We start from the raw sequence: 23,372 nt of genomic DNA, 5'->3' as shown, positions 1-23,372 counted from the left end.
AAAGCCTTGAACGGGTTGGGGAATTGGTATTGTGAAGATAAATACACAAATATCCATATATATGGCTATTTGGAAGCTCCCCATATGATGCAACAATTAGTCCCCAACTGATTGATGATTAGAGAAATTTCTTATCAAAGTGAGGGAACATGGATAGCCTTGGTTTTATCCAGTAATTCCAAAATATCATGCTTAGGAATTTCCATAAAAATTAGCAATTATGCATTAATTAAGTTCCAACAGTTAGAAAAAGAAGCAGATGGTCTTTAGGACCTAAAGTTGCTAATTGGTGTTTTTACGAGACATGACCCTCATGTCATGATAAAAGAGAATTGAAACTCAGTGACACTTTCATAGGTATATGAGTGTGAATTCCTTCCCAATGATTCAATTTTTCAATGTGTTATAACATATGAGGAGGTGAGGAAGAAAATGGAGGAAAGAGAGAAAGAAAACAATTATGTATTCAATAACTGACTGAAGAACAAAATAAAAGGCAAAAGTGAAAATCACTTTTTGAAGATTGATGCAATCTATAAAGTCAAAGAAGAAGAGGAAAGAATAAAATACAAAGCCTTAGAAAATAAGTGGCATGATGATGAATCCTGAAGGGAATAGGAGAAAAAGGCTCAAGTTTAAGCTCAAAGGAAACAAGCCGCTAAAGCCAAAATGCAGCAATAAGAATAATTGAAGAAATCGAAAGAGGAGGGAAGTGAGGGAAAACAAGCTGAGCCTTTCCCTGAATTCCTCAAACAAGAAAATATTTCTCACACAAATACTCCAACAATTGACCCAATACAAAGCTCAATCATTAATCCAAATCCCCTTTCTTCTATTCCTCTAATTCCCAATTTGCATGGTAATGTTCACGGTGTTGATAACCCCAGGATCCAAATGAGGAGTTTGTTGAATTGGGAGACTATTATTATAGTAAGTCCTGGAGGGCTATTGTTCATAGTGTTCCTAAACAAAGGAAAATAGATGGATCAGGTGAAGAGCCAATCATCTTAGAAGGTCATGAACAAAGAGTGATATGAGGTGATTGTAGCCAAAGTAATAAGAAGGCTTTAGTGTACACCACCTTAGTTTTGGGGGATTTTTCTACTACAAATAAGGAAACAATATAGAGTTTATCAATGGACGTAAGATAATTAACCTAGGTAGTTACATCATTGTAGAAGTAATTGAAGGAAGAAAAGTAATGAATAGAGGTCGAGTGCCGAGACAAGTTGGAATAATAGTGCATTGCACTCTCAATGCTTAAAGGCTCAACATGATTAGCAAGTAGTTCAGTTAAAAGAGGCCCATGTCATTGAACTAAATCCCTAAAGGAGAGCCATAGAATATAAGTGAATGATAATTTTGAGCAAGCTCAAAAGCCTCAACCCAATATTAAAATGCTTAAAGCACATGCTTTGAAAATCAATAATGATATTAAAAAGGATAAACACTCCTTTGTGTTGAAACTAGGTGAAATTCAATAACACTTTGCACCATTAGAAAGGATAACCGATGAAAAAAATTCCCAATTAGAATCCAAGTACATAGCTAGTGAAACATTGGATCATATCATTGACCAGAAAAAGAAGTATGGATGCTCCAGATTCACTGTCTCAAATTGACAAAAGACAAATGGCAAAATAGTAGTCCCTAGTTGATGCTTGGAAGTTGGAATGGAAGACAGTCATAGAAACTATGGAAGAATCTACGAGCATAGCCAAACACATGTTGTCTACTGCATATATATATATATATATATATATATATATATATATATATATATATATATATATATATATATATATATATATATATATATATATATATATATATATATATATATATATATATATATATATAGATATATATATATATATATATATATATATATATATATATATATATATATATATATATATATATATATTAGATTTAAATTAACATTATAAAACATTATTAATCTCAATTTTTTCCTTAAAATTAATTTTTATTATTTTGAAAAGAACAAATTAGATCAAAATATATATATATATATTAGATTTAAATTAACATTATAAAACATTATTAATCTCAATTTTTTTCTTAAAATTAAATTCTATTTATTTTGAAAAGAACAAATTAGATCAAAAAATATGAAAACATATAGAATGAAATCTTCACTTCCTGATCTCAAATACTAAGATGATTCAAGGGTTTTTCCCCCGCTTTTTCCTACATACATCAATCCATCCTGCAATGTTATCTATAACAACTGACAATATACCTATTTCCTCATTTTTATGAGAAACTCCATGGCTACTAGTTCAAACGATGTCACTATTTATTTCTCATTGTCTGAATGGTCAGAATCATGAGAGCATTTTTTTTCTGCCGACACAACTATAACTGATGCTCTTTCACTATCCTTCACTTGGAAACTCTCCTCTATATAGGGACGAGTCAATGCTACTAGGGGATACACTTGATCTGAAGGGGTTGAGCTGACTAAAGATTGGTTCATTTGTTGAGAACCATCCTTCTTTTGACCAACAGTGTTGTTAAAACCACTTGATGGCTTCTGGTCCCACCATCCATGACTATATTTCTTTGACACTTGTGGTCGGAACACCACTTCAGAAGAGGGATATCCATTCTGAAAGTGTCCAAGATGTTCGCACCTTCTGAAACTGAACACTGTATTTTCGTAATCCAAAGGTTGGGTATAATACTTACCCTTTGACTTAAGGATTATTTTATTTGGTAAACCTATACTGAGATCGACTTCGACATAGATGGGGAGGAAAGCAAAGATAACTTTTCCCATTCAATTTCTATCCACTTTGATGAATTGACCTATTAAATCTCCAATGTCTTCTAGGATCTCTAACCAAATCTATTGTAGGGGTAGGTTTGGAAGCCTAACCCACACAAGACCAAGCATAGTCTTCATGGTAGGATGGTTAAACTCTGGAAATCATGGTTGTATCAAAAGACCATCTCTACCCTAGAAGTAGGGCCCTTCATCAAAGACCTTCTACCTATCTTCAATATTTTTAGAAAAGATCAAAAACTAACCTTTTGAGCAATATAACAACTCTATGTTATGGGACTAGTTCAGGTGATTTCACTCCTAGAGGGAAGATGAAATGGAAAAAATCCATTGAAATGACATATTATCACTCATTGTTTACACTCTTCTACCCTTAGCTTGATAATAACATCGTCCACATCCAACGATCATCTCTCCTTAGAATGTTCCACCATGAAAACAAGACCTAAAATAATCCTGGAAGGTTTCAAGCTAGGCCCAAGGTTTAGGGCATCCTTAAAATAACTAGACTTCGATTCCAAGGAAACCCAACCTCCCTGGAGCCTTCTTTTGAGCCTACAACAATGTAAATGTTGGCATCCTACTTAATGCCATAGTAGCTAAGACATTTTGACATTTTTAGTTGTCTCCCTTCATAAAGGAGCTACATCTCCCCTACAGGGATTCCTGTCTGCAATTGAATGTTTTTCACTAGTGCAAGCACAACATCCCCTGCTCTAACCTGGAAGAAAAGAGACTCTACCAACAACTATCTAACAAAAAATGGAAATTTTTGGAGATCTAAGACCCCAACTCCAGACAAAAGACTTTTGTAAAAAACTTTGTATTCTTTACCATACCTCTGTTGGATACCTCTTTCTGGCGCTTCAAAAAACACTTTACTGACATCCTTACCACTCTCTTTCTTTGGCTCACAGAGAGAGGGCATAACAAAAGTATCCCCTCATCACAAATATAAGAACTAATGCTGTCGTTGTTGTGCTAAGGCAGGGATACACCAGGAAAATAAAATTTATAATTTATGCATCAAATGTCCTCTATAAAACCATCTTCAACTACCACATAAATACTCGGGCACTCACATATGACATAGGAGAAGATAAATTGTGCCATCGTTAGCATTAGACCTACCCATTGTGAGTTGTGTAATCATAGATTACGGTGGCGACGACTTCAAAAATCTAGAAAAAACACAAAACCCTCACTTTCTTGCACCTGACGACTTGGGAGAAGAAACATTTGGCCGATGTTAACACTAGATATCCCACCTCATGAACTGAATTAACATGAAATACTACAACGATGCCATAAAATATCATGCAGAGCCACGAGACACTCGTTTGCCTCTCAGCCTCCATCGTGTATTCAATTATTTTGATGTTATATATCAATAATCCCAATTTGAGTGTGCTCACTGAGTTCATTTTTAATATTACAAACTATAATGAAGGAGATATGGTGAAAATGTTCCTCTCATTCTTAACCATAAATAAAATATTTCAATGTCCATGTGAATTAACATAATTTTATATCAACTTTAAAAAAAGATAAAGTAATTAAAAAAAATCTTATATTTTCACTTTTGGTAGATGTACAATTCTTATACTTTCAAATATATTTCAATGCAATGATTAAACAATCTATTTAGATATTCATGTTAAATAATTTATTTCAAAACAACTCCACATAATAATAATAATAATAATAATAATAATGTTGACATAATAAAAATTTTCAATGCTCAAAGAGAATAAATAATTGAAAGAAAAAAGGTCAATTACTTCCTAATAAAAATCATAAGAGGGAGAACCCCCATGATAGTGAATTGTTATGTACCAAAAGATTCTAGGTTTAAATCACCTCGATTTACTTTCCCTTGTAGAAGGAGAATAGGAAAGCACTTAAACATTAGATAGGCCAAGTTGTATATTCCTCTAGATCTAAAATAAAATAATAAAAATAAAAATAAAATGTGTAATTCATTCAATGCTTAATACAAATTTAATATTTGAAATTTAAAAAATATTAATTAAAAAAAAATCAATTGAGCTATAAATAAAATATTTCAATGCCGATGTTATGTAAAATATTTCAATGTCAACTATTTATATGTTATATATTGTTAAGAAAAAAGATAATGTATATGTTATATAAAGAAATTTAAAACAAATCTTAAGGTAACGACATTTCAACTAGTCTCACTATTGTACATTTTGGTTGTTTTTCATTTTTTTTCCAGGTATATTTCTCAATTAAATTTTATAAAATCTAGTGATTTGTTGTAATTTCATCCTTAAAATGTGTAGGCTACACAATCCAAATTCCCAAAGTGATTTTCAAGAAATTGAATCTATTCATGCATAATAATATGTATATATATATATATATATATATATATATATATATATATATTAATGTTTAGAGAATTTCCAAACTGTCACAAAGTCAGGAAGTCACGTGCCACTTGGTGATTTGGTAACATTGGTAATTGTGATGGATTAGATCTATAGTCCTCAGCCATTATGTTTTTTCAATGGTGAGATGTGGAGGAGGTGGTTAGAGAGTAACCACCCTCCCATCTTGGTTCTGCAAGCAATCCCATTTTCTCGCTCTCCATTCCCAAAAATGACTCTACAACCTCAGGGAGATTTTAAGTTTTGATAATCGAGAACTATTACCACTCCAAGAAACTCTCCTACGTTGTAGCTCGGAGATGCCTGGTAACATATAATCTTCAATATTGTTCTCAGAACTATTGGAATGGATAATGGTTTGGATGATGTTAGATGACCATTTCAGCTCTATTCCCACTCAAGACATGCATGAACACTTTCAACAACACAAGCCTTTAAACCACTAATGCTCAATAATTTGTAGATTTAATGGATATATGGAGAATACTAACTGTATCAGAAAATTGTATATATAAACATAAATGAATGACTAGCTATAGGCAGCAAAACACAATACTGACTATACTAGTAGATGCATATATGACCACATATGAATGGTTAGCTACAGGTAGAAAACAAGCTTGCAATTCTAAGTTATCAAAGTAGAGATAAGATGACAGTTATCTAGCCTTAGACATAAAGGAAACATGAACAAACTGTTCAAGTGCAAGCATATAACAAGAAAGAGAATGGATGTTGAACATATAATGGCAAAAGAGGTTTGTATTTCTAGAATGAAGATGAGAAGCTTGAAGGAACAGTGGAGGAATAATCTCCAAAAGTTGAACCCTTGTTACATCTTACTAACAGCTATTTATATCTTGTTTACAATGATCCTGAGCCTTTTGAGGCTTCAGGGGTCTTAATCTATCCTTCTGTCTCTTCAACTGATTGATTCCCTCAATAGGAAGCATGGTTCAGAGGTTTCTTCTTCAGACAGAAGGCTAACCATATTTAGATATTTTGGGCAGCTTGTTGTGATGCCTGGGAGCTCTCCTGAGCCAAAGATGCTTTATGACATTGTTTGATGAGCTGTGCTGTCTGCTCCATGACTCTTTCTATTTTGATTTGGCTATGTTGCGCTATCTATGCCACCTGATCAATTCTGTTTAGGGCTACTTGCACATGCTCCATGACTATTTCTGATAGGGAGAGCTATGCTGTGATGGAAGAGCTATCGAGCCTCTGCTTTCCCTTTAGATATTTAGAAAGACTATTCTTTCTATTAAACATAGAAAAAAACAGCAACCTTGTGAAAATCCCTCCCATTCCTGTCCTTTTCAGACTTAAAATATCATTCGATGTGGCTTATCAGTCTCTTGGGTCTGCCCTGGTTTCCATCGCAAGTTGTAAAAGCTTGCTCCATGTGTGTTTTCCTTGTATTTGGAAATTCACAAAAACACTAGAAACATGTGAAATTAGCCTTAGGTGGACTTGAAATATATATATTTCATTTATGAAACCCATCAGGTATGCCCTTATCGCTGTCGCAAGTTACATTTGGCCCTATCCACAGTCCCCTCTTTGTATTTTGAAATGTGTTAAAAACACAAAAACATATGCAGAATAGCTTTGGCATGGATTTTAAATATTATTTATTTGGCTTCTCGGAACCTTTCGGGTCCGGGCTTTATCGCTATCAGTGGTGCCAGGCTCCCTTTGTAATTTTCGTTATATAAAGAAAATATACCAAAATGAATTGAAAATGGATTTAGCACGGATTTTAAAATATATGAATTCCCAACTATGATGCCGTCGGGTCCGGCTCTTCAGGTCTCCCCTATGTATGTGTGGAGGCCCCGCCCCATCATATTATGCTGATGCGATACAATGATGCGATCTGATCGCAATCGCTGATCGCTCAATAACCATGCATGTGTTCCCCACCGATGCTACCTGCCAATCTGATCATCAGCGATCGCTGATCGGCGGTGTCAAGAGCTCACTTTTAAACTATCCCCTCTGCCTGGCCGATATGTGATTTGCCACTTAGATCTGGGCCATTGATCATCCAAATCTAACGGTTACTGTGAAATCCATATTCAAGCCTACGCCTGTGGGTTTTTCACTATTTTCCTTTAGTTTTTGCCTCCCGATAGTGATTTTCAGCGCTTCCAGGGGCTTTCCTCCTGCGACCATTTTGACTTGGAACGGTCTTTTAAGCATAAGTTGAAGATTTCTAGAGCATTAATGGATCCATTAGCATCTCCCTTAAGAAATTTTGGAGGCTTTGGGGCATATTTGGATCCATTTTTGGGCCATTTTCCTTCAAGGCTAACACTGGCTCCTTCTGGGGATGAAATCCTCCCTGTGAGGTTTCAAGACCCATAGATCAATGCCTTTCCTATGAAACCAAAATTAAATATTCCTCCTAGTGTTGCATTGGGAATGGATTCTTTTTAGCATAAAAATAAAAACTGAAATAAAAACATATTTACAATACCAAGGCTTTAAGGCCTTAAATGAAATAAAGTTTCAAGAACTTCCCATTTACTGGGCTACCAAAAGTATCTCCTCCTTCCACACTGTGCAGAACGAATGTATTGTTCTATTGAACTTAATCAATGACAAAAGGACCTGTCCATAAGGAGTCAAACTTGCCATGATTACCTCTCTTTTCCCTAAATGCATCTCATTTAAGCACCCAATCACCAACTTGGAAATTTTCCACTTTTGCCTTCTTACGAAAGGTTTTTTTGATTGCCTTCTGATGAGCCTTTGATTTCTCAACTAACTGCTCTCTTATCTACTGTAATTCAACCAGATTATTCATTCTTCTTACCATGTCATTCTCTCCCTCTTGTTCTTCTTGCAAGAATTTAGCCACAGGGAGAATTAGCTGGATAGGGTAAACAACATCAATGCCGTAAACTAGTTTGAATGGAGAATTCCATATGGCCTTTTTGATGGTAACTCTGTCAGCCCTTAGTGCAAATTTCACATTGGAATCCAAGCTCCTTTTGTTGTCCTCTAACAATTTTTTGATGACCCTTATCAGAATTTTGTTAGATGATTCTACTAGGCCATTTCCTTGAGGATAATATGAGGTAAAATGCACCACTTGGATACCCATGGATTCAGTCATGTCCACCAATTAGTTTGCTTTGAAAGCTACTGCGTTATCAGTGACTAGTTTGGTTGGGCAACCAAATCTAGTGAAAATATTCTCATTTAAGAACTTTATGAAAACTTGATGATTGGCATTCCTAGTGGGTATAGCGTCAGTCCACTTGCTGAAATAATCAATGGCTACTAAGATCCATTTGTGTTGGCCACTAGACTATGGGTTGATCTCACCTATAAAGTCCAAGCCCCACTGCTGCAAAGGACCATTTACATGTATTGGCTTTAAAGGCAGAGATTTTAGTTGTTGTCTTCCTACAAACCTCTGGCACTTGTCACAATCTTTTATAAAGGAAAACACATCTGAGAATAGAGTAGGCCAATAATATCAACCCTTAATATTTTGTGAGCTGTGGCTATCCAATAGTGATGCCCTCCACAGATGTTAGAATGGAGCTGGTGTATGACCTCCACAGATTGTTCTTTATCCAGACACCTCAAGAGGATTCGTGATGGGTATTTCCAATAAAGAAGATTCTTATTAATGCATAATTTTGTTGATTTTAGTTTAATTTCACGAGCTTGACTTGAGCTAAGCCCTGGAGGGACTTCTAGCTTTTTCAGAAAATGAACTATGCTATAATACCATTTGATTTTCAGCCAAAGACTGATTCTACCTTCGGTCTTCTACTGCTCCTTCTATCTACTCATCATTTGAATTTAAACTTATGGAATTTATGTCTAACAAGCTGCAATTTTCTTCAGCCATAAGTTTAGCCAGTCCCTGGCCTTTGAAAAGCTTAGCGAGCTTGCCCTCTATGTCAAATTCTATGAATTTTGCAATCCATTTTTCCCTCTTTCCATTAATATCTGGCTAAGTTAAGATATCGTTTACTGAGGCTAAAGGTACATATGCAACTACTTTGGAATGCAGAATATAAATTCTGAATGCTTTTAAATATTTAATGAGATCATAAGCTTGTTTTTCAATAAGGTCATAACTTAGTTCAACATCCCTTAGAGTTTACCAAAAAAGGCCATGGGGTGCTCTATGCCTTCATCATTCTTCTGCAACAGAACTACTGCACGTGTATCACAAGAGGAAAAAGAGAAGATGAATAACTCCTTAGTGTAATCTGGGCTGATTAGAGTGGGAGCTTCCATGATAGCTTGATTGATGGCTTGAAAAGAGCTTCTTGAAGTAGCTGTCCATTTTATTTCTAATCCTTTCTTCATCATGGAAGTAATGTTCTTTACTAACTCTATGAAATTTGGAATTAACCTCCTTACAAAGTTAATCTTACCCAGGAGGGATTGAATGTCCCTCTTTGACCTTCGGATGGACAATGTCTGAATGGTTTGAACCCTTGTTGGATCAATCTTCACACCTTCAGCAGAAACAGTATGTCCGAGAAGTTTGCCTTCTTCTAGAGAAAAATGTGAATTCTTTGGGTTTACTAAGATTCCAAACTGTTTTCACTTTAGGAAGACCTTCCTTAAATGCTGTAAATGGTCTTTGTGGCTGTTGGAGAAGACTGTTACGTCATCAAGATAAATAAGGACAAACTTGTCCTTTTCTCCCACAAAGGCTATGTCCATGGCCCTCTAAAAGGTAGCCTCAGCATTCATCAGTCTGAAAGGTATCTTGCAGTACATGAAAGTGCCCCAAGGAGTAGCGAAGGCGGTCTTTTCCTAATCTTCAAGATGTACAACTATTTGATTGTAACCTGAAAATCCATCTAAGAAAGATATGACTTTAGCCCCTGAAACTCTTTGCAGCAAGTTTTCCATCTTGGGTAGGGGATAGTTATCTTTTTTAGAGCACTTTTTCAGATTTCTGAAGTCGACATAAAGCGTGATTTCTCCATTTTTCTTTCTTACCACCACAAGGTTTTCTATCCACTTTGAATACCTTAGGGGAACAATGATTTTGGAGCCAACAACTTCTTTATTTCTTTCTCAATCAAAGGCAATAAGAGAGGGCTGATAGGTTTTTAATTTTTGCTTAAAATGGATGGTGTTCTTTTCAAGTGGGATCTTATGCTAAATGATGTTTGCATCATAGGTTTTTAGATCACTGTATTCCCAGGAAAAAATGTCAGTGAATTGCTTCTTGAGGGTACAGTAGTCGAAATTCTGGGCAGAGGATAAATGCATGGACAGATTTATGTTTTTTGGACAGGTTGGGCTGCCTATATTGTTTTACAGACAACAGACTCATTCTCTGTTTTGGACGCATTATAGGGCATTTCATTGTGATCGAAAATCCTCTCTAGAGTCACCAATCCTTTTGGTATGTGATTACTGGGCAACTGGATGATGCTTCTTTGGCCGATTTCACTTTTCAGCTTGGACTCGTCGCATTCTTCGATGGTTTCATTTTCCTGATCGATGTGCATTTCAGAAAATTCCCCAACAACTTGCAAAAACCTGTTAATTTCCTCATCGTCCTCAAAAACCCTCCAATTTTTTACATTGTCAAGTAGAGATGGTCTGTATCTTATCTGAACTTCATATGTCAATTTTGGAGGCAACAGAGGAATAAATATGCTAACAGAGACAACAAGGGAGTCGGCAAGCTGGTTCTTCATTCTTGGAATATAAGAAATGCTGAAATTATTGAAAGAATCCTTGAGCCTCCATACCTCATCTCTGTATGATTTTAGCCTTGGATGCTTCACTTGAAAAGTTTTATTTACCTATTGAATAATGAGATCTGCATCTCCAAACACTTTCAGGCCTTTGATACCCATTTTTTTAGTAGTGCTTAAGCCCAGAATTAAAGCCTCATACTCTGCGATGTTGTTTGTGACCTGAAAGGTTAATTTGAACAATAAATGAATATATTCCTGTGTTGGGGACACAAGGACTATGCTTGCCCCTGCAGCTTCTTTAGAGCAAGCCCCATCAAAAAACATATCCCAAACCTGTGGGTTTTCTTCCTCTGCGATCTGGCAAACTGGTTTCTTGAGTTGCGTGGAGGCCAACTGAGATTCTTCAATATGGAGAATACATGCTCCAAAATCAGTGTCAATAGCATATATGGGATGATTGGTGGGATTCCTTTCATCACTGATTATATAAGCCAACTGCGCCTCTCTGTATAATCTCTTGCTCTCTCCTCTGAAGACCGGGACAGTAGCATAAGACAGATCATTTTGTAATGATCCAACTAGTCTCTTGATCCAACCTCTGGAAATTAACATACCGAACTTGGGGGGTACATCTGCCACCACAATATCCATCATCATGCTTTTCATAGGCAGCTAAGACAAAGTGATGGCTAGGTCCTTGATTAATCCCAGACATTTAACTTTTCTAAAGTAAAAAGAGAACATATCATGATAAGGCTTTGTGATTTCAAGACCCAACTCATCCATGACAGCCTTGGGCATTAGATTATGGTTGGCTTTAGTGTACAAAAGGCAGTTGTGAAGGATTTTATCATGGGTAGTCAGAGAGACATAGAATGATGGGGAGTTGTCTTCACAATTTTCAATCATTGGGCTAATAATAACATCCAGCTTGTCATCTTGCAAATTCACAAAATCAGTGGACGCTTGGATGGCTTTAGGCTCAAGGGCCTCAAGGATGGATCTTTTGAGGACTCATTCTTCAATAGTTCAATCAGCGGCATGGCTATCTTTAGCTTCTGAATTTCTGATTGAAAATTGAAAGGAGGAGGAGACTTTTAAGACCTCTAACCTCATGAGTTGTAGCTTGGAGGACGATGGGATCAACTACCAGTTGTTTTTGCTTATTAGCTTGCTGTACTGCCGGGGAAACAACTTTTTGAATAGGATTTTCCTTGGAATTATTTATCTTTGACCTCAAATTATATCTTTGTTGATCTACAGTTTGTAAAGTAGCTTCACCATCCCATTCTTGGTTAATCTGTCATTAATAATGACCTTTCATAGGTAGCTGAGGTCAAAAAGGAGGAATTGTCTTTGTCTTCCACACAATGGATCTCATCCTCTTCTTCAAACTTCTCTTCTTCCATGACTATATTTTGAAAAGGAGCCCTCACCCTTTAGTATTCATTAGCATCTTTGTTTCTTTGTAAAATATGCAACTGCTCATTAGTTCTTCTATATGGATTTGGATTTGGATTTCTAGGAGCAAAGGTATTAGGAGCTACCCCTTTCCCCGAGTGCTGCTCAACCTTTAATTTGGAGATTTCAGAGGCTAATGACTCTATCATTTTGGCCATTTTATGTATATTAGGATCAGAGGATGATGAAGACTTGCCTCTCTGTCTTCTTCTATCAACATTTCCCTTGAGTTTCTCTGTAGCGATGATGTTTGATTCCACTTCCAAGGATGCATCTTGCATGTCAGGCAAAGTAGAACATCGCCTCTCTCTCAAAAATAGGTAGAAGTCAGAGTCAAAAGCACTAGCATAGGTGACTTTAGCAGAGGTAGTAGTGGGTTTTACTTCAACTGGTATCTTGTTGTACATATGGTTAAACCTTTTGTTAAAATCAGACATCAGCTCACCATTTTCTCTCTTTAAGTTTCCAAAATCAGTGTGGTAGTAGAGGAGGTCCCTTTTATCCATGCAATGCTTCAGAAATGCATCATCTAAAGCTTTGATATCTACTATAGATCTTGGGGTTAGTTCTCTGAACCATTTCCTAGCCTCTCCATCTAGGCTTTGGACAAAGACTCTCATCCACACATCATCCTGACTAATGTCCAAATTATCACCATAGCTATAGAATGACTCAAGATGTTCTTCAACAGTAACACCTTCAGTCCCAGTGAATTTAGGCCTATATTTCTGATATTCTCCAGTAGGCATGGCATTTAAAGGAGTGGGTAGTATTAGAGGCCCATACCTAGTGACTATGATTCTTTCCATTTTGGTAGGTGCTTGTGGACCTGCCATAGTTGTGGTAGCTAAAAGTGTACTAGAAGTTTGAATGAAAGAGGGCTGAGGAGTGACTGATAAGACTAAAGGAGTATGACAGATAGGAGTTGAGGTTTCCTTTATGATTACAACAAAAGGAGAACCTAAAAAATAAGGAGATTTATGAATTTCTGAGAGTTTTTCTTCACTGCTAGTATTAGAATCTGTATTCTCAAAATGTATTTGTTCTATTGTAGGATTTTATTGAAGAGATATAGAATATTGTTTAGGTTTACCTGAACTTGATGCTTCTTTCTGAAATACCTTTCTTTCTTTGATGATGTTTTCAGGGTCAGGTATTGGGTTAGCTTGTGACTTCTGGGAGTTTCTCCGAGTATGCCTCACAAACTGAGCCAGAACTATGAAGTGGAGTCACCAAGAGGTTCGACCTCTAGTAGAGTCGCTAGATAGATGATTACAACCAAAAATGTGCCCAGAATTTGTCTATCATCAAGCTGGATCTATGTCATTTCCCAGGGAAGCTGAGCTTTAGTTTCCTCTCCCCCGTAGCGACGCAAATTATGTTAGCACTCCAGGAAACTCTCTTAGGTTGCAGCTCGGAGATGACTGGTAACATAAAATCGACAATATTGCTCTCAGAACTATTGGAATGGATGATGGTTTGGATCAAGTTAGATGACCATTTCAGCTCTATTCCCACTCAAGGCATGCATGAACACTCTCAACAACACAAGGCTTTAAACCACGAATGCTCAATAATTAGTAGATTTAATGGATAGATGGAGAATACTAACTATATCAGTAGATTTCACATATAAACATAAATGAATAACTAGCTACAGGCAGCAAAAGAGAATACTGACTGTACTGGAAGATGCATATATGACCACATATGAATGGTTAGCTATAGGCAAAAAGAAGCTTGCAATTCTAAGTTTTCAAAGCAGAGATAAGATGATAGTTATCTGGCCGTAGACACAAAGGAAACATGAACAAACTATTCAAGTGCAAGCATAGAACAACAAAGAGAATGGATGTTGAACATATAATGGAAAACGAGGCTTGTATTTCTAGAATGAAGATGAAAAGCTTGAAGGAACAGTGGAGGAATACTCTCCAAAAGTTGAACCCTTGTTACATATTACTAACAGCTATTTATAGCATGTTTACAATGATCCTGAGCCTTTTAAGGCTTCAGGGGTCTTAATCTATCCTTCTGTCTGTTCAACTGATTGATTCCCTCAATAGGCAGCATGGTTCAGAGGTTTCTTCTTCTGACAAAAGGCTAACTATATTTAGATATTTTGGGTATCTTGCTATGATGCTTGGGAGCTCTCCTGAGCCAGAGATGCTCTATGATGTTTTTTTATGAGCTGCGTTGTCTGCTCCATGACCCTTTCTATTTTGATTTGGCTATGTTGTGCTATCTATGCCACATGATCAATTCTGTTTAGGGCTATTGTGCGTGCTCCATGACTATTTCTATTAGGGCGATCTATGTTGCGATGGAAGAGCTATCGAGCCTTTATTTTCCCTTTAGATATTTAGAAAGACTATTCTTTCTGTTAGAAACAGAAAAACACAACGGCCTTGTGAAAATCCTACCCATTCCTATCCTTTTTGGACTTAAAAAATCATTAGATGCAACTTATTAGTCTCTTGGGTCTGTCCTAGTCGCCATCACAAGTCGTAAAAACCTGCTCCATTTGTGTTTTCCTTGTATTTGGAAATCTTTGAAAACAATAAAAGCATGTGAAATTGGCCTTAGGCGGACTTGAATATATATATTTCATTTCTGAAACCCATCAGGTCTGCCCTTGTCGCTGTCGCAAGTTGCATTCGACCATGTCCATAGTCCCCCCTCTGTATTTTGAAATGTGTTAAAAACAGAAAAATATATGCAAAATAGCTTTGGCATGGATTTTAAATATTATATATTTTGCTTCTCAGACCCTTTCAGGTCTAGGCTTTATTGCTATCGACGATGCCAAGCTCCCTTTTTAATTTTCTTTATATAATGAAAATATACCGAAATGCATTGAAAATGGCTTTAGCGTGGATTTTAAAATATATGAATTCCCAACTATGATGTCGTTGGGTCCTGCGTTTCGGGTCGCCCCTATGTATGTGTGGAGGCCCTGCCCCATGGTATTATGTCGATGCGATCTGATCATAATTGTTGATCTCTCAATACCTGGACCCTTATATATATATATACATATATAACCATGCATGTCTTCCCCGTAAATGCGACCCACCGATCTGATCATTGGAGATTGCTGATTGGTGGTGTCATGAGCCCGCTTTTAAAATGTCCCCTCTGCCTGACCAATTTGCAATTTGCCACTTAGATCTGGGCCGTTGATCCGCCAGATCTAACGGATGATGTGCAATCACTGCTCAAGCCTGCACCTATGGGTTTTTCACTACTTTCCTTTGGTTTTTGCCTCCCAATAGTGATTTTCAGCCCTTCCAAGGGCTTTCCTCCTATGACCATTTTGACTTGGAATGATCTTTTAAGCATAAATTGAATATTTCTAGAGCATTAATGGATCCGTTTTCATCTCCCTTAAGCAATTTTGGAGGCTTTGGGGCATATTTGGATCCATTGTTGGGCCATTTTCCTTCAAGGCTAACAAGAACCACCTTTATGCTCCCACAGGTAACCTCTTGAATTTCTTTTACTAAATCTTTCTTCAACATATTTCATGTTCCTTTGGATAAATTTATCATTTTGATCTCTCTAGTGTTGTTGTGACTTTGAGGTCCATGCCATGGTTACAAGAAGCTTTGGCCATGCCTACTAACCAAATTCCTTAAGATATTTACAAAATTCGACAAGTTGTGAAACCTAAAAGTGGGTTCATTCTACAACATGCTATCGTAATTTCCTTTTTGTTTCCATTCATTTACATGGTTTTCTGTGAAGTTTCCAGAAATAATCCTAATATCTTGGGATGTTAGGAACATCTTTGGGAGATGTCGACGGAAGAGGCCACCATTTTAGGTAAACCCCTTCATCGGTAATTTTTTATAAGTTATTTCCTTCCAAATTCAACTCTTATGTGTCAGCCTTAACATTTTCCCTCTTTTGATGTCTGCTCACTACAGGTGAGGTTTTCAGTTGCGTCATTCAACAGATCACTTTGGTAGTTTAATAAATTAGTACCCAGATTCCTCTTTAAACAACTTTACCTTTACTATTCTACACGTGTCGAAGACTTGTTCAAATAGGGTTTCATAATTGTTTTACCTCCATTAAGGGTTTATTTTTCTATTTTTGACTTTGTTGGAGTTATAGGGTTTCAAGGGTTATTATAAATGCCCCTCCCCCCCCACACACATATTGTTGTTCTCAATTATAAATGCCCACGAGTATTACTCTTGTCAGGAGTTAGATACAATGTTAATTTGCCATATATTGTTACATATAATTTCTGGAATTTATATTTTCCAATTATGGGTGGAATTTGCGTGATTTATTTACTTTTCTAGAACATTGAAGAAAACCTTATTTATTAATGTATAACTTTCTTTTCTTCTTCCTTCTTAAATGATAAAATTGCAGCGATGGTTATAGTTTGGGTATGGGTTCAGTTATTAGAAACCTTCTCGGTTATGAGATTCCTTGTATGATTTCTTATATCCCACACGCACAGACACAAACACATATAGTACTTCATAGATGGTTATTTCTGAAATTTTGTTTCATTTTTGAGTACTCGTAGCGGTATATCTCTTTGTTATTCAACACCAACTATTAAATTGATAATATATATATATGGTATTTTGTGCCTAATATTTTCATTCGAAATTTTGTTACTTTGTTGACAAATAATATTACTCCTTCTGGGTTTTATGGATAATCTTTTCATTCACATCCTTCTATACAAATTTTAAAGACTAATAACACTAGGTGTGGAAGTAACAATATATGTCTACCCCTAATATTCTAGTTATCAATGTTATTTTTTTTTTAATTCTTTACATGAGGACTTCCTCATAATTAAAAAAAAAAAAAAATAAACAACAATATGGTGAGTTATGGGTTGACCCAAGGTTGTTGACATTATCAACTTAGCCTAAGAACTAACCCAATTCTCACACAAGTTGCTGCTATAATGTGTATGTTATTACATATTCATATTTTCTTCTCCAATATGGACTCTACACAAATGAAAAACAAATTCGGTCCTAATTTTTTTTGTAAGTACTATACAATATTTTCAGCCATAACATTTATAGTCCATACTACAGTTTCTAGTTCTTGAAACATTCTCAAAACAAAAACACATTATGTGCATTTTACTAAGAAATTTTCACAATTTAAAATAATGCTCCATAGTATATGAAATGTTAACCAGTATAATAGTAAAATTCCATAATAATTATATGTTTTTTTACTCTTGAATGATTTAGCTGACCACAAATCACAGGGCATAGAATGCTGCTCCCAACCTATGCCAATCATTGCCTCTACCGAAACTCCCCCAGAGCCAGCTTCATATCAAAAAGAATTTCATATCAGGAACCTTCATAGGTTCACCCAAGACCACCTAATCCCAATCAACTTCAATCTAGGGCCTTTAATCTGAGCACTTAGGCTACATATTGAGTTCCACTAGCCAACCAACTCAAGAAAAATATGTATGAGAGCATCCTCCCTGCCTCTAAAACGTCCTATCATAGGTTTTGTCCCACAGTCTCTTCTCCTTAAGGTGGCATTTTTTAACTCTTTCTCTACCCTATTGGCTTAGTTTTCCCATTTGATATGATTTACCTCTAGGGAGTGGTGTTTGGATAGGAAAATTCCTCTACCTCTAAATGTCTTCAATTGTCCTGAAATATGAAACTCACTACAACATTACGTTCCTTGTAATTTTATGACTATTTAAATTCTTAATTGAATTAAAAAATTCATGTCCATAACTTATTCACATCATACCTTTTAACATGGTCCATATTGTACCAAGTAACTTTGCAAAGTAACTCAAATGTTTACACATTTACTGAGGGGTTTACATCCCCCCTTCTTAAGCAAAATGTTGTCCTCGATGTTTTCTATCCCCTAGAATAGGATGGGATATGCTATACACATAAAATTCTCATCCTCCCACGTAGCCTCTTTTGGGATAAAGTGCTTCCATTTCACTTGAACTTGGGTGATAACTTGTTTCCGTAATATTATTTCTTTCTAATTGAGAATACACAAAGCTTCAACCAGGAACTCTCTGTCCAATTCGACCTACATTCAAAATCATCAAAGTTTTCATTAGTTATCCATCAATCATTATTTAAGAATCATATACATAATCATTTCACGCTTTATTATATGCATCATCAATTGTTCTTTATGTACCCAACAAGTGTCATCAGCATGCATCACAACCCAAAAGCGGTTAACAACCTACACTCAATGAGAGTTATCAAATTAATTGTAAACTCATCAATAACACCAATACATCATTTTTACTTACCCAATGACTATGCCAATATAAAAATATCCACCATATGGTTCTACTATAAATTTCATACCATGGAAGTGCCAATTCCATTTTCACTATTTAGATAAAGGTAATAATATTTCAAAACCATTTACTATTCTTGTCTCTTTATGTTAGATTTCAACTAGTATATTGTCATATTTGGTAGCATTATTATGCTTCCATTATAATTCCAAATGTTACATATGCATTAGTTATGCATGAGAAAATTTAGGATAACTTCCTTTTTCCTACCTTGTTCAAGGAAATTACATTGCTATCTATTTGTCCAAGTAACTTAGTTATGCCCATCTTGGGATGCTTTGCTATTTTTCTTTTAGCATCAAACAAAAGTCCACTTTGCATTATTTCTTCAATTTTTTCCCCTTTGTCATCTTGTATTATTGGTTGTTGATGAAATTTATAAACAAATTTTCTTATGAGTATAGTCATGGGATTCCTCCCTATTTTGCTTGTATGTGTATTAACTGTCTCACACTCTCTATGTTATTTTAGTATAGTTATTTTCCTATATATCGGTTCCCAAAATGTTGTTCACTTCATTCAACAATAAGCTATTTTAATATGTTTGACCTGCAAGGTCCCGTAAATGTTAATAAAGAACAATTTTATCCCAAAATGAGAATAACTAAATATCTTATTATACCATTCACAGAGTAATCATACTTGTTATCATCATATCCTCTCTTTTTTTGTCTAAATTTCAAGGAATATTTCATTACCTTGTCCCCATGATGGCTTGGAACTAGTGATATGACCTTTAGGCACCATCATAATTTCATGATATAAAATGAGCCACAATGAAACATTACTAATTACATTAATTCACCACATTCATAGTAGATATTAGCTTTTTCCTTTATTCAAGTGGACCTAGTTCTGTACACATTATTTATCTACCAGTGGTTTAATTCAATTAGTTTTCTTTATTATTATTTTCCTTCTTATCTTTCCCGAGTAGGCCATCGAGGCTAGAAGCACAAGGTAATATTAAAAGAAACCATTGTGGCTATTCAAGGGCACAACCTAGAGTAGTACACGCATACTTAAAATCAACAAAAGATAAGAAAAAAAAATTACGTCACCAAATATTATAACTATACTTCTCCGAAATGCCTTACCCATGAGTTACTCATAACTCTCTTCTTGGGTTTACATCCGTCTCTACTTTGCAACTTATTGATTAATGTGTTTGGAGTTACATGTTCCCAACTATGGGGTCCTTCCCCTTACATATTCCGTCAATGTTAGCTACCTCAAGACATAATGTTAGTGAAGTTACCTTGACATACTAATTTTATACACATATGTTCATTCTAAACAATCATTTGACCAAAATTCATTTGTGCCTATAAAATTCATATTGAAGTTCCTTAAGGTACTTATCTGGGATAACATTGATTGGTGGCACACTGCACTTTCCAAGTTAGCACATCACCCAACAACAAGAATAGGTACCGCTTGTGCCAATATGCTACCAACATTCTCTTTACCACAAATATAATTTTCATAAGATTATGTGCCACCTTTTCTTTGGTTACCTTACTCAGATAAACACTCGTTTGTGATCACATTCTGCCTGTACCCACTATCCATTCTTGAAGTCATGTTAATAAAACAAACTCTTTGAAGTATTTGATATACAATTTTATTAATTTGTGTATCTTTTCGTGCAAAAATACATATTTCCTATGTCGTCCTTTTCCAACGTATGTTATTTTCCAAAACTTAAAAAAAGCATGAGACCAAAAACAACCAGATTAAGAGTTTTTCCCCTTATAGTTTGTGGTTGTATCATTTTTTTTAATATATATATCTCTCTCTCTATCTCTATCTCTCTATATATAATAGATAGATAGAGAGATATATATAGATATATAGAGATAGATAGTTCTGCTAGATTGCTCATGGAATCTACCTTGCATCTATTCCTTCTTGTCTCATTATACCAACTCATATCAAATCTTTAGATATTGGGGTTAATATTAACAATCATCTCAATCAATCAAAATTTTCTTATAATCTTGATTTTGATCAAACTTAACCTTTCCAATCATGAGGAAATTATAAAATAAATCAATTAGAAAATTATTCCATGAATTGATATTACAAATCTGTAACAACAATCTTGTATCCCCTGGTTCCATAAAGTATAGGAATTCAAAAGTTATCTAGATTCCTTTTCTATATTAGGGGCCATTGTATTTCCTCCCTTGTTGATTCCATATTCTTGAAAATGACTCTAATCTTTCTCACTTTATACTTACTAAATCTGGTGTGAAGATGATATTTTTTTAAGTATCAATAAAATTGTTTCTGAAGTGATTCTATGTTTATTTAGTGCCTTGAAGTAACTCAGATCATATCACTTTCAACTTAAAATCTCAACTATGCTACTCACTTCATTTTTATAATACTAATATCATTTCCATGACAAGTTATTATGACAATTTATTATATCTTACCTCCATTTCATTGGTTGTTTAAACAATAAACAATTCTCAATTTCTTGACCTTTGGAAACCTCCATGCTAATGGTTTGTGCCATTTATTCAACTGTTATCACTATTATTTTTGTGGTTCCCTTCACTAAGAGAATTTTTCAGTGGGAATGTTTATTAATTCTCTTACTACTTTTGTTTTCATCAATCAAGAAATTTAGTTTACTTGTACCAATCGGTTATTACTATATTGTACTTATTTATTCTTTAGTTACATTATTCACATATAGGTATTTTTTATCTTTTATTTTCATCACTGTCGATGTCTACTATATCATTTTTTAATGCTTGGTGCAAAGGATTCCGACCATTCCTACAAATCACCCAAAATAACTCCAATTAATTCATATTTATAAAATTTTTAATCATGGGCATCCTATATTCCCATTTAACTTTAACAAAAGTTATTATTAAGTATGTCTAGACAAATTCTCTAGTATACCAATACAACATATATTTGGCTTGATGTACTACAAGGTTCTCGATCCCCTTTATTCCCTTTTCTAATACAATATGTACTTTGTTTCACGTATATTCTCTTTTTATTTATTTGTTTACTATGGACATACAATGAAATTATTAATGTAGTGTTTCACCATATTTATATAGCCTCTTTCAATTTCCAACTTGATTCCATACACAGGTAAGATTACTCTTCTATTAGGATTCAAAATTTTATTTTTACTACCAAATATTTCCTTCATTCACTCTCTTAGCTAGGTTCTTGGTCAACATCCAATATATGTGCAAGGAGGTAGTTTATACCAATCAAGTGATTATGTTTCTGATTGTATTTAGTGTAACAATTAAGTATTACTTACTTTGGCGCCAATAGTATATTTAACCCCTTTTTATACCTATCTCCATCGTCAACAATCTATAGTAGATCTTTATCATGATTGATTGTAGAAATTGCGTATCAATTTTTTTTTGGTGGAAACTAACAAAAGGGTATTGCAACTAGAAACAAGTAATCATCACACAAATAATCCTAAACGTTATAGGTTGATTTCATATGAAACACCCCTCCTTCTCTTTCAACATACGTATCTAATATTTTATAATTGTTTAAAAATATGGAAATTAATACTTTACTTAATTTACACACATATATGTCTTTTGATTATCTACATATATACTTCCCTATCCTTATAAATAATATAATTCTCTCTATTCACTCTCCCACAATTACAGGATGTGATTTACTAATTAACATATGTTAATACTTAAGTCATACAAAAAATTGTTTTCTCTCCTAGGCGCCCAACATACCAGTTCTTGTAAGTAAGGGTACCCCAACAATAATTGAATTAGTATTTTGATAACTGAACTTACGTAATGGAATTCATTTCAATGTGCTCATGACCAAAGTCTTCACTTCTCTTTGCATTTGATTTATAACATAAAAATTTACTTGATTTATCATTTATTTTTTATTGTCAACTCTTAATTGGTGATTTCTGTCCTCAATTCTACACTATTGTAAAACAACATAGTGGATATGTACCAGGGTTCCTCACCTAACTGCACCCACAACTTAATATTTGATTCATTTAAAGGTGTCAAACATGTATTGTAGGAAGGGTTTCCATATTTCAAAATATTCCTTTCTATGAAGCACAACACAATTTGTTATCATTTTCCGTTAAATAGGAAACAATGTTGAACCCTTCGACTCACATTAATTGTTCATTATCAGCACTTAGTTTCACCATTTCTTCCCTTAACTGCTGCACTGTTTCCATATACATGGAAACAACGGTATAAGGTTCATCCCCTAAATGGACGCATATTTCTAGGTTGGATCCTTGAAATGGTATTGAATTGGGCCATGTTGGCAATTTGGTAGGTGCCATAGTCATCCAGCCACTGTCTCTTATCATTTTTGTGAAATAAGAAAAATATTTTTGTCATCAATGTGGTCTCCCTATTTAGGCCGCAATGTAGTTACTTTGGCTCTAATACCACTTGTAACATACCCCAATAATTTATTATTTATTTATCCAAGTAACATTTACATTTAGCAATTATTTTCATTTTACATATATTTCTTATTTATATTTCTTCTATGTGAATATAGTGAATTATAACTGGTTTACATATCATGGTGGTCTGACCTATGTTTAATACCTAACACAAAGACCTTATTTAATTAAAAATATTAGAAGA

Source organism: Pinus tabuliformis, chromosome 2_1, assembly GCF_031772625.1.
Source record: "Pinus tabuliformis cultivar Carrire ecotype Pingquan chromosome 2_1, CPIR1, whole genome shotgun sequence".
Lineage (NCBI taxonomy): Eukaryota > Viridiplantae > Streptophyta > Pinopsida > Pinales > Pinaceae > Pinus > Pinus tabuliformis.
Note: the sequence above shows the minus strand (reverse complement) of the source record.